Consider the following 13320-nt stretch of genomic DNA (forward strand, 5'->3'; position numbering starts at 1 on the left):
GGCCCGCGAGCCACAACTACTGACTGAGCCTGCGCATCTGGAGCCTGTGCTCCATAACATGAGAGGCCGCGATAGTGAGAGGCCCGCGCACCGCGATGAAGAGTGGCCCCCGCTTGCCACAACTAGAGAAAGCCCTCGCACAGAAATGAAGACCCAACACAGCCAAAAATAGATAAATAAATTTTGAAATCATGTATAGTATTTACTTTGAAATGCATTAAAATATGAAATGTATAGATGGGTAGATATGTGATAAAGCAAATAGAGCAAAATGTTGATTGTAGAATCTGGGTGGTGGTTCTATAGAAGTTCCCCATCCACTTCTTTCAACTTTTCTGTGTGTTTGACATTTTCCTAATAAAATGCCAGCAAAAGATACATAGAGTCTTGACCGTACAGACAAGCTATAATCTTGATATTTTGTCTTTGGAAATCATTTTTTTTTCAACCTAAATATATGAAGGAATGCGGTGACTTAAAAAGAAAGTATCTTCTAATGCGCATTTCCTTGATGACTAACTCTTCCACACTTTAAGAAGCTCTGTAGAAGTTGGGGTTTCTTGAGTCAAAGTTCAGAAGCCCAAGATTAATAACAGTCACAATCACAGTAGGACAAATGGTTGTTTAGTGTAGCAATCACCATTCTAGATGCTTCACATTTAATCCTCACAAAACTCTTTGGGATACACAGTATTATTAGCCCCATTTTACAGATGAGGAAACAGAGGCATAGAGAGAGAATAAGTAACTCACCCAGAGTCACAGAGCTAGTAAGTGGTGGGTTAGTAACACTGAGTACTTGATTCTGTCAGATAACGAACCCCAAACTAAGCTTAATGGGAGGTGGAGAGCGGTTATCAGTGGAATTCAGATTTGTTTGGGTTATTTTTTTTTGCTATTGCTTGTTTGTGCTCTGAGTTACATAAAGGATGTCCTCTTGTGATCAGAAGCAAGCTCATCTATGCCGGCTATCACTGTTAAAAGGACAGTCTTAAAAATATGAGGAATTATCATTGTGATCATTGTTAAATCCAGCTATCCACTCCTACCTCTGCTGACTTCTCCTGTGGACATTATGGTGTATTCCATTCATTCTAAATATGACATTGAATAATTAGAGGACTGTATTTTTCTAACAAAATTGTTTTCTGAAAACTTTTAATAGGGAAAGCAGAGAATATGAAAGCCTATCTAAAGAGTGCAGAAGGCTATTTTGTCCTGAATAAAAGCACTACGATTGGAAGGCATGAAAATTCAGACCTTGTTTTAGAGGTAAGACCTCTTCCTAGCCAGTCCCCGACCCTCCCTACCCCTCACACCACCAAAAGTCCTTACTGTTCTGTGGACTCCAGTCTCTTGTAAAGCACAGCCTCTGGCTAACAGTCCCAGCCTTCCTCGGTGTGCCACCAATAACCAATCCCCGCATGTGCTGGGTCTCCCTGGCACATGTGGCGAGAATGAGCACAGTGCAAAGTGCGATGGGCCCTGTGTCCTTTGCTGACTGTGTCTGCAGTGTCCCACCCCGATGGCGCGGTTTGGAAGGTGGGCGTAGAGCTGATGCTTGCCCTTCACCTGCTCTGCGTCTGGCAGCCACGGCCACCTGAAGGGCCCAGCTTGAGCAATGGCCTCTCGCCCTTTCCAGAGCTTCTGGAGACTCTGGGCCCCTCAGAGCCCTCCCACGCCCCCGTACCTCCAAGTAGTAAATCAGGGTAAGCCCTGGGCGTGGCCTCAGCGCTCTCTCACTTCATTTCATTCAATTCTCTGAATTAGCTGTGGCTTGGTCCACAGTCCCAGCTCATTGACAGCCAAGGAAGTTGGAAGAAATTGTAAGTCAGGAATTATAAAAACAGTGGCTTTGAGCCTTTTAACATTTTGAAAGGGATTAAAATATTGAAGCAGAAAGAGAAATGCAATGGAATCCCTTTAGGACTGTGAAAGGCAGACCACTCTCAGACTTCACTCAACAGATTTTTTTAAACTTTATTTTGAAATAATTATAGATGCACAAATAGTAGAGAGAATGGCACGAAGCATGTGTGGAGTCCTGTGCCATTTTACCACGTGTGGATTTGGGTGTGGCCCTCAGGATATAGGAGTATTCCATCATCAGAGATGTCCCTTGTGATGCTCCTTTTATAGTCACAATTCCTCCTCCCACCATCGTCCCCACTCTCCGAAAACCACTAATGTGTTCTCCGTCTCTATAATTTTCATCATTTATGTATGACCTTTGTGATTGATTTTTTTTTTTTTTTAGTCAGTGTAGTGCCCTTGACATCCATTTAGGTTATTAGCTTGTTCTTTTATTGCTGAGTAATAGTCCATGGTATGGACGTATCACCTATGTTTAACCATTCACTTTTTGAAGGACATTTTGTTTCCATTTGGGGCTATTACAAATAAATGTACTATAAACATTTGTATACAGGTGTCTGTGTGAACATATGTTTTTATTTCTCTGTGATAAATGCTCAGGAGTATGATTGCATGGATTAACATATGTGTTTATATATATTCGGTTTGTAAAGAAACTGCCAGGCTTATCCAGCGTGGCTGTACCATTTTTCATTTCCACCAGCAATGTATGAGACACATCCTCACCAGCAATTAGCATAAACACTGTTTTTCATTTTAGCTGTTTTAGTAAGTGTATAGTGGTATCTCATCATAGTCTTAACTTGCATTTTCCAAATCGATAGTGATGTTAAATGTCTTTTCATGTACGTGTTTGCCTTCTGCATATCCTCTTCAGTGAAATATCTCTTCATATCTTTTAAGTGTCTCTAATCGAATTGTTTAGTTTTTTACTACTGAGTTTTGAGAATTCTTTATGTATTTTACATATGAGTCCCTTGTCAGATAGATGGTTTGCAAATATTTTCTCCCATCCGTAGCTTGTCTTCTCATTCTCTTAGCAGAGTATTTCACAGAGCAAAAGCTTTAACTCTTGATGAAGTCCAGGTAGTTATTTTTTCTTTTATAGATCATGCTTTTAGTGTCATGTCTAAGAACATGCTACAACGTCCCTGACCCTGAGGATTTTCTCTTATGTTTTCTTCTGAGTGTTTTATAGTTTTATGTTTAAATCTATGAACCATTTTGGGTTCACTGTCGTTTATGATGTGAGATTTAGGTCAAAGTTCATTTTTCTTCCATGTGGATATTTAGTTGTTCCAGAACCACTTGTTGAAAAGACTATCCTTTCTCCATTGAATTGCTTTTGCAAGTTTGTCAAAAATAATCTGGCCATACTTTCTATGGGGGCTACTTCTTAGTTCCCTATTATGTTTCATGGATCTATTTGTCATAATGGATCTACCATTATGAGATAGCCTTGATTACTGTCGCTATGTAAGTCTTAAATCAGGTAGAGTGATTCCTCCCACTTTTCTTTAAAGAAATTTTTAACCTATTCTAGTTCCTTTGCCTTTCCATTTACATTTTAGTGTAAGCCTGTCTGTATATACAAAATATCATGCTGTAATTTTGATTGGAATTGTGTTTAATCCTATATATCAATGTGAGAATAATTGATATACTCCTACATTGTCTTCCAATTCATGAACATGGTATATTTCTCCATTTATTCAGTGTCTCTCATGAGTGTTTTGTAGTTTTCAGCATACCAGTCCTGTACATGTTTTGTTAGATTTACAATTAACTATGTCTCTCTTTTTTTTTTGAGTGATTGTAAATGGTATTATATTTTTAATTTTGGTGTCCATATGTTCATTGACAGTATATAGAAATACAGTTGATTTTTGTATGCTTCTTGGGATCTTGCAACCTTAACTGCACTTTCTTATATAAGGGCTTTTGTAGATTTCTTGGGATTTTATACATAAACAATCATGTCATCTGCAAATAAGAACAATTTTATTTCTTCTTTCAGAAAAGGAGATCTGAATGCTTTTAATCTTCTTTTCCTTGCTTTATTTCCCTGGTTAAGACTTCCAGGACTCTGCTGAACAAGAGCAGTGTATAAATCCTTATATTCGCTTGTTCCTGACCTTAGGGGAAAGCAGTTACTCTTTCACCATTAAGTAGGAGGTTAGCTGTAGGGTTTTTATACATGTTCTTACCAAGTGAGAAATTTCCCCCTTTATTCCTAGTTTTCTGAGAATGTTTATTGTAAACGCAACAGATTTAAAGATAACTCCATGAACCTCCCCGTGAGATTCTCCTCCATGATATGGTCTCCCTTCAAGGACACAGAACATCTGTTCAGTGTGCAAAGTGGGAGGAAAAAGAAGAAGAACTGTAGTTTCTTCTTTATCCTAACAAGGCATAGATTTGGGGTCGTTTTATTTCCTGTCTGGCTAAAGTAGAGACAGAGATCTCTGTTTTGAACCTGACTATGATATTAGAAAACTGTAGTAATTTTTAAAAGCACAGGCTTTGGAGATAGACAGAGCTGGGTTTGAATCTCATTAGGCTACTTTGTGGCTGAGTGACTTCAACCAAATTACTTAATCACTCTGAGCTCCTTTTCCCTGTCTGTAAACCTCTTACCTCACAGGGTTATTCTGAGGATTAAGTGAGAAATGCATATAAAGAGCCTGGCATGTGGTGCTCAGTGAATGACACAATGATCATTCTTATGGTCTCCTAAAACAGAGACTGAGAAGAATCCTCAGAGGTGCACAGGGTTGAGATGAGGATCCACTGACATTAATAAGCCATTTGGAAAAGGGAACTAATGAGGACAGTTATTAACGAGACAGAAATTGAGTTGCATTCATTGTATAGAAATAATTGACTGCTTACTGCTCCTCGGACTTAGCTTAAGAAATGCGTCACTAGGCTTCCCTGGTGGCGAAGTGGTTGAGAGTCCGCCTGCCGATACAAGGGACACGGGTTCGTGCCCCGGTCCGGGAATATCCCACATGCCGCGGAGCGGCTGGGCCTGTGAGCAATGGCTGCTGAGCCAGCGTGTCCGGAGCCTGAGCTCTGCAACGGGAGAGGCCACAACAGTGAGAGGCCCATGTACCGCAAAAAAAAAAAAAAAAATTCAGGGATTTATATTACTAAAAAATCATCCTTGCAATTACCCAGAGGTTACATCTAGCAAATAAAAAAGGTTGTTTTATTTGCCTTGATCAATCCTAAAGAATAGGCGGTCATGCTTCTAAAGATTTCTACTCATCAGCAAGGCTGACATGTTGTTTTGACTATTGGTATCGTAGTATTTCGACATCATTTACTCTTTCCGATAATGGAAGGTAGTTACATGCTTCTTGTTTTTAAAAATTGGGAGAAAGGAAAATATGAGGAAGAAAATAAAAGTCACTTGTAATCATTTGGCTCAGGGAAAAATCAATATTGATATTTGCAGGGTTTTACCCTCCAGACTTTTTTCTATATCCTGTAAGGAGTTTGGTTCCCTAAGGCAATAGGAAGCCTGTTTATAGCCAGGCTAGTGAGAACTGTTTATAGTCAACAGTGATAACTGTTGCTATCACTCATTCATTGCACAGTATTTACCCAGAGCCTCAGCACCGAGCCAAGTCTAGGGGTACAGTGATGGCAGAACTGGACATGGTCCCTGCCATCAGGAAGCTGCCAGGAGAGAGAGAAATAAGTCAAATGATCCCACAAAGGTGTGACTAATTCCATTCCAACATTGGGGCTGTAAAGGAAAGGAATATGGAAGACAAGGAGGACTTCACTAGACAAAAGGAGAAGGGAATGGCATGTGCAAGGGCCCTGGGGTGGAAGAGCATATTGTGAACCCAAGGGACTGAGAGAAAACCAGGGCGTCCAGAAGTCAGAGTGGGAAGGAGGAGGGCTAAGGGACAAGTCGGCCTCCTTCATGTCACCATAAGGGTTTTGATCTTTATCTGAAAGCAGCGGGAAGAAGGCTTGAAGGATTGTAAACAAGGGGGAGACCTGCCAGTGAACATCCCGGCTGCTGTGTGCAGAGGAGCCAACAGGAGCTCTATTCACAATCTCCCCTCTCCCATTTTACACGGCTCAAAAGCCTCAGCCTTGCTCATTTCACAGCTAAACCTTGCAAGTTATAATTTATATGATTTGATGTGCCTTGTAAACTGTATTTTTTAGAGTTGGATGTGGCTGTTATTTAAACTCTGCTGAGAAAGGGACTCAGTTCTTCCAGAATGAAGAAACACCAAAGCCAGTGGTTTTTGGATTTTCCGCATGTTTAAGAGTGGTTGTTCAACATGAACTCCTAGGCATTCTGACCCAGTGGGTTTGGGGTAAGGCCCAGGAATCTTCACATTTATATGCTCCCCAGGTTCAGGTGGGGGGAATGGAGTCCCTGGAGTTGGTTCCAGGACCACACTTTGAGAACCCCACCATCAGTGCTCCTTCCCTCTCCCTTCTTGATCAGCAGAGCTCCTGCTTGTGTGTGTGTGTGTGTGTGTGTGTGTATTCTTTCAATAAACTTTGTTTTGAGGAAAAGAGAAGCGAAGGGTAAACAATGAAGGGCTGACTGACCCTACCCCCTCCCCAGGGACTCCCCCAGTCCCACCCTGGGGAAGTCCCAGGATCCCTAGAAGACTGAGCTCTAGGACAGCCCAAGTCAGCGCAGGGCTGCAGCTAGGAAGGTGGAGATGGAAGAGAAAAAGAAAGAACCGACATGACAGGGGGATGAAATGCTGGTGTCCACCCCTCACCCTCGGTGGTCAGTGTCCTGCCAGCCATCTCCTTTCTCATGGGTTTAGCCATCTCTCCAGCCTGTGTCAGCCCTTCTCGCGTGGGATCTGAGGGTCGTGAAGCCGGACTGATCTCATACACATACCCCAGATCCCATCCAGCCGGATGACTCTCGTCCCTTTTCCTGGCCCCTGCCAGTTCTGGGCTGCCTCTCAGGAAAGAACCAGAGCCTACACCATAATCTTGTTTATTATTATTAAACAAGGCTGCTGGGATTCTCCTATTATTTGCATAATTTCACGGACATGCAGGTACGTCTGCTCTGTCAAAGGACACACACAGCTGTAGCTCTGATGGGCATGGCCAAATTTCCCACCAGAGGTTTCCGGATGTGGTGTCCTGCCAGCAGTGGATGCCCGTCTCCCACTCCCTCCCCAGCCTAGGGTGCTGACCCCCCATTGGATCTTCACTGATCTACGGGGTGAAGTATGGTACCTGTGTCATTTTACTTCACATTTCTCTTATTCTAAGCGAACACCTGCATTTTGAGACATAAGGTAACAGGTGGACTCTCTGTGGGGAAATCCACGGAATGAAACAGGCCTGGGAGGGTGCACTTGCTGGCTCCCCATCTGCATCGCGCTTGTCCTCCTGCCTGGGTCGTGCTCCCATCCTCCCCCCTCACCCCCACCTCACCCCTGGCTTCTCCCCAAGTGCTCCTTGCTCTGGGGGTTCACCTGTTTGGTCTCATCAGTCCTCAGGGAATGTTTTGTCCCCTGTTTGGGAACTGGTGGCTGATTTCATTGGTCAGTTCCCACCACAGCAATTGATGGGACTAGTTTCTCACCAGCAGATGGAGGGCTTCCAAGAGGAGAAAGTTCAGAGGAAAGGGATAGATCGTGATCTCATTTTTCTTTGTTTTTTTATTGTGGTAAGATATGCATAACACAAAATTTACCATCTTAACCACTTTTATTAAGTGTGCAGTTCAGTGGCATTAAATATATTCACACTGTTGTGCAGCCATCACCCCCATCCATCTCCAGAACTCTTTGAATCTTGCAGAACTGAAACTGCACCCATGAAACAACAACTCCCCTTGTCCCACCATCCCAGCCCCCAGCAAACACCGTTCTGCTTTCTGTCTCTATGACCTTGGCTACTCTGGGTATCTCATATAAGTAGAATCATAACAGTATTTGTCTTTTCATGACTGGCTTCTTTCACTGAGTATAATATCCTTTCACTGAGTATAATGTCCATGTTCATCCATGCTGTAGCATGTGTCCGAATTTCCTTCCTTTTTTGAGGCTGAATAATATTCCATTGTGTGGATTCACCACATTTTGTTTATTCATTCATCTAGTGATGGACACTTGGGTTGTTTCCACCTTTTGGCTGTTGCAAACAATGCTATGAACATGGGTGTATAAATATCTCTTCAAGGCCCTGCTTTCAGTTCTTTGGGATATATACCCAAAAGTAGACTTGCTGGATCATATGATAATTTTATTTTTAATTGTTTGAGGAACTGCCATGCTGTTTTCCATAGTGGCTGCACCAAGTTACATTCTCACAACAGGGCACAAGGGTTCCACTTTCCCTGCGTCCTCACCAACTCTTGTTATTTCCCTTTTTTTTTTTATAGTAGCCATTGTGATGGATGTGAGATGAAAGAAAGATCATAATCTTTTGAATAGCATACATAATACAAACATCTACAGCATACATTCTGGACTACTTACTGTATCTCACATGGCTTTTTACATCATCTATGTATGTTCTGTATATATATTTATAGAATTATATCCACAAAACAAATCCTGTGTGGGTGAGAACTACTATTATCATTATTATCCTCATTTGATGACATGGACATGGGACTCAGAAAGGTTAAGGAACTGGCCCAAATCACACAGCTAGACGGGGGAGGTGGGGCTGAGTTTCAGACTGAGCTGACTCAAGCTTCTAAAAACAGAAGCTTCACTTTTTGAGTGTAAATTTAGCTTTGGGAACATCTAATATCTAAATTGGAAATTCTCAGATAACTGAGATAACAAGATAATTGACTAATCTAGGGAAATTCCACCCTGTGGAATCGAGAATGGGGGTTGTCAGTGAAATGTGAGATGAATGTTCTCGTGATCCTCATTCATGCAACAGACTGAGGTGGTGCCATCTAGGGGGGGATTTGGGTAAAGAGGAAACATTGACCTGGTGCTTTCCCAGGAAGAGGAGCATTGGGGCTGTTAAGTGGGGGCCCAGCAAGAAACACCACTTATCTCTCCAATCCAGCCAGAGTAAGTTCTCTGCTTATAAGGACTGGTGGAGTTCAATTAGTCCCACCTGGATAACCCAGGATAGTCTCCCACTTTTTAAAAAATTTTTTAAAAGTTTTTGGCTGGGTTTGGTCTTCGTTGCTGAGCACAGGCTTTCTCTAGTTGCAGCGAGCGAGGGTTACTCTTTGTTGCAGTGCACGGGCTTCTCATTGCAGTGGCTTCTCTTGTTGTGGAGCATGGGTTCTAGGCACGCAGATTCAGTAGTTGTGGCACGTGGGCTCAGTAGTTGTGGCTCGTGGGCTCTGGAGCGCAGGCTCGGTAGTTGTGGCACACGGGTTTCGTAGCTCCATGGCATGTGGGATCTTCCCGGACCAGGGCTCGAACCCGTGTCCCCTGCATTGGCAGGCGGATTCTTAACCACTGCAACACCAGGGAAGTCTTTAGCCTCCCTCTTTTAAGAGCACTGATTAGTAACCTTGACATCGGCACAGTCCCGTTGGCCACCTCATGGAGCATATTCCCAGGTTCTGGGGATCAGGGCATGGGCATCTTTGGGAGACCATTCTGCCCACCACATTAATACTACCACCTGACTGGACCGTTGCTTTGGGACTGGTCTGAGAGCTTTCTGGAAGAATCAGTAGGATCAATGCCACAGGCCACGGAGAAAGATGGCTGGATGAGCTGGCAGGTGATAATGCCGTTACCAAGAGGGCAGGAAGCAGGACTGGTTGAGTGAGCACCTCAACATCCCGGAAGCAGCCAGGCAGTTTGGGGCCTGGATATGAACCAGGGGTTGGAAATACACACCTGCGAATTGAGGGGGTGGCACAGTGGCCCCAGCCCATGGACAGAGTGTGGAGGGAACGGACATCGGAGGGGAGAGGAGCCCGGTGTGGAGAACTGGAAGCAGTGAGAGAGGTGAGGGAGCCAGAGAGCTGCTGCCAGGCTGAGGGTATTCATCACAGAGACAGCTTGCTTTGTGCCAGGTACTGTTCTGGGCACTTTCGAGTGTATTAACTCATTTCATCCTTAGGAGGTTAGTGTTGTTTGCCCCACTTTACAGATGAGGGCGTTGAGGCACAGATAGGCTGAGTATCCTGCCTGAGGTCACAGAGGGAGGCTGGGGCACTGGGCACCACGCTCGGGCAGTCTGATTTCAGGACCAGCCTCTCCTGAGGACTTGCCGGTCCACAGGGCTCTCCCGGGGAGACCGGGGTGGAAGGATCCAGCTGACGGGGAAGCAGAGAAGCTTCTTCTTTCCTTCCACTCCCAGACTCGTCTCACCAGTGCCTGGCCGTTTCCTCATATCCATATTCTTTTGAAAACCCCATTTCTTTTTTTACTATTTCTTCTCTACATCCCTTTCCTGAGGCAGTGGGGAGATGGGGCTGGGGGATGGGATAGCCTAGAACCACAAAGTTAAAAGAAATAGATAAAACACACACACACACACACACACAAGTTAATTTCGAAAATGTTATCCCACTCCTTTGAACATGTCACCAAGCAGTACCTTTTGTCAATCGTACAAAGCCCAGCTTACCAAACTCATTTTTGCTGCTCAGGGAGCAACCAAAGAGAAGCAAAGAACCATGCCCCAGGCTGCACAGCTGGAAGGTAGCAGAGGTGGGACTTGAACTCAAGGCTTTCTAACTCCAGAGCCCATCCTCTTGCTCATAATAGAGAACGTTTCCCATTTGCCCTATGTTCTCTTCTAAGTGCTTTAGTATGTATTATATCATTTATACGTCACCAGTAACTTATAAGACTGTCCTTTTGTTACCTTACAGATGAGGAAGCTGAGGTATCACTTGCCCAAGGTCACCCTGCTAGGATGTAGGAGAGCTGGGCTCGAACCCAGTCTAATAACCACCGCACAGCCCTGCTCCCCCAACCCCTGAACCAACAGGCCATGTGCCTCTCTCTGACAACTGTGTCACATGTCACAGGGAGCCCGAGAGCCCGAGGAGGCCCCCGAGGGCAATGGCAGTGTGTTGAGGACGCAGCGCGAGAGGAACCTCTTGAAGCCATTTGATATTAAAGGAAAGGAAGGGGGAAGGGGCGGTGTTTCCAGGCCGAGGGTGTGGTGAGCACGTTCACAGCTTAGACGGAAGTTACACTGTCAAGGTGAGGATGCAGAAGAGGAGATGGTTGAGGAGAGGGACCAGAGCAGGGTGGGATGAAGGCAGGACCACCCGGAGGCCCTTGGCAGCTAAGAGAAGTCTTGAAGGTCCCATCTACGAGCTTCTCCATGCCTGGGAAGTCCAGGTCCTGGCAGGGAGCTGAAGGCACATTCACAGGGGTGTGGAGTGATGGAGGGGAGATTCCTGAAGGGACTCCATAGGGAGTGGGCAGGGCTCAGAGAAACCACAAAGGATAGTGCAGGGCCCAGAGCTAGTATGGGTGAGGACTGTTCCCACCCCCAGAGCTGAGGGGTGAGGGGCAGGGGCATTTCCTGGGACCCGGAGACCCCGTGGGCTGGGTAGAGTCCTCTGAGGGAAGCTGTGTGGCCCCACAGAAAGGAAGCCAGGGGAGTAAGTACCCCAAGCTCTCTCCTCCCTGCTGTGATCTCTAACCCCCCCATTGGCCAAACCCAACCAGAAACCAGAGGCAAGGAGCCCATCAGCCCATGGATATAGCTGCACAGGTGGGTCTGCTGGGCAGAGGGCGCCGTAGAAAGGGATGGAGGAGGGTCTGGAGAAGCAGACGGAGAATGCAGGCAGGTGCAGGAGGTGAAGACCTAGGAGGCTGTTGTCAAAGTAGAATGAAAAGCCTAAGACCAGGGACCTGCTGGCTGGGGCGCCCAGAGGGCACTGGGACAGTCTCAGGACAGAAGTGTGAGGGTGGCAGGAGGGTTTGGGGGCCAGGATGGACTTGAAGGAGGTGGTGAGCTCGAGCAGGGCCCAGGCTGGGTGAGCGTAGGGCATTACGCATAGGGAGGGGACGGGGAGCAAAGGCTACGTGACTCAAGGAGAGGACGAGACAGAGGATAAGGAAGGCTGGGAGCGGGAAGTTATGGTCTGAGATGGGGCTTCCCAGTTCCAGGTGATGCAAGGTTGAAACCTAGCTCCAAAGGACGGTTCCAGGTACACGTCGAACCTCAGCGACAACGTCAGCGAACCTCAGGGCAACGTCATAACTAAGTCAGCTTCCCGAGGAGGCTTCCTCAAAGCACAAGCGTCATCAGAGCAGATGGTCATTGTTAATAGATGTTTAAACGTCTCAATATTTTATGGACTCACTATATACTTTTTAAACATTTAAAATGCAGGAGCCTTTAAAAAATGCACTTGTTTTCTATATTAGGTCCTGCCTGTCTCCTCTCTCATTATTAAATCACTCTCTACTCTGAAAATCACAGGGTACAAATCAAAGGTACAAGTTTTGGAATTAGACTTGGGTTCAAACCCTGACATTGCCCTGTGCCAGCATCCTGATGTTGAGTGAGTCCCTTCATCTTAGCCATTTTTTAAATTGTGGTAAAATACATATAAAGTTTACCGTCTTAACCACATTTAAGTGTACAGATCAGTAGTTGTAAGTTATTCACATTGTTGTGCAACCAGCCTCAGAATTTTTCATCTTGCAAAACTGAAACTGTACCCATTAAACAACAACTCCCCGTTTCCCCCTTCCCCAGCCCCTGGCAACCCCTATTCTATTTTGTTTCTATGAGCTTGACTACTCTATGTACCTCACATAAGTGGAATCATACAAAATTTGCCTTTTTGTGACACTTATTTCACATCATGTCCTCACGGTTCATCCATGTTGTAGCATGTGTCAGAATTTCCTTCCTCCTACACTGAATAATATTCCACTGTATGGATGGACCACATTTTGCTTATCCAATCATCGGTCAGTGGGCACTTGGGTGGCTTCCACCTTTTGGCAATTGTGAATAATGCTACTATAAACACGAGTGTACAAATAACTCTTTAAGTTCCTGCTTTCAATTCTTTGGGGTATATACCCAGAAGTGGACTTGCTGGATCATATGATAATTTTATTCTAAATTGTTTGAGAAGCCGCTCTACTGTTTTTCCTATCAGCTGCATCATTTTACATTCTCAGCGGTGCATAAGTGTTCCCCTACTGTACATCCTTGCCAACACTTGTTATTTTCTGTTGCTGTTTGTTTGTGTTTGATAGTAGCCATCCTAATGGGTATGAGGTGGTATCTCACTGTGGTTTTGATTTGCATTTCCCTAATGACTAGTAATGTTGAGCATCTTTTTATATGCTTGTTGGACATTTGTATATCTTCTTTGGAGAAATGTCTATTCCAGTTCTTTGCCCATATTTGATCAGGTTATTTGGGGGTTTTTTTCTTGTTGTTGTTGTTGAGTTATAGTTCTCTATATATTCTTCATATTAACCCTTTTTCAGATTTGTGATTTGCAACTATTTTCTCCCATTC

The 13320-nt window shown here is 44.6% G+C and overlaps 1 pseudogene across 1 annotated transcript in view; it reads left to right on the forward strand.

The window, feature by feature from the left end:
• Positions 1 to 1179: 1179 nt before the first annotated feature.
• Positions 1180 to 13320, forward strand: part of LOC309801354 (forkhead-associated domain-containing protein 1-like) — a 129340-nt pseudogene continuing 117199 nt past the window's right edge. Inside the window, exon 1 of the transcript in view lies at positions 1180 to 1272. The product of the transcript in view is annotated as a forkhead-associated domain-containing protein 1-like (transcript). The remainder of the gene's footprint in view (positions 1273 to 13320) is intronic.

This window comes from Mesoplodon mirus (assembly GCF_964341445.2).
Source record: "Mesoplodon mirus genome assembly, chromosome: 3".
NCBI classification, from domain to species: domain Eukaryota; kingdom Metazoa; phylum Chordata; class Mammalia; order Artiodactyla; family Ziphiidae; genus Mesoplodon; species Mesoplodon mirus.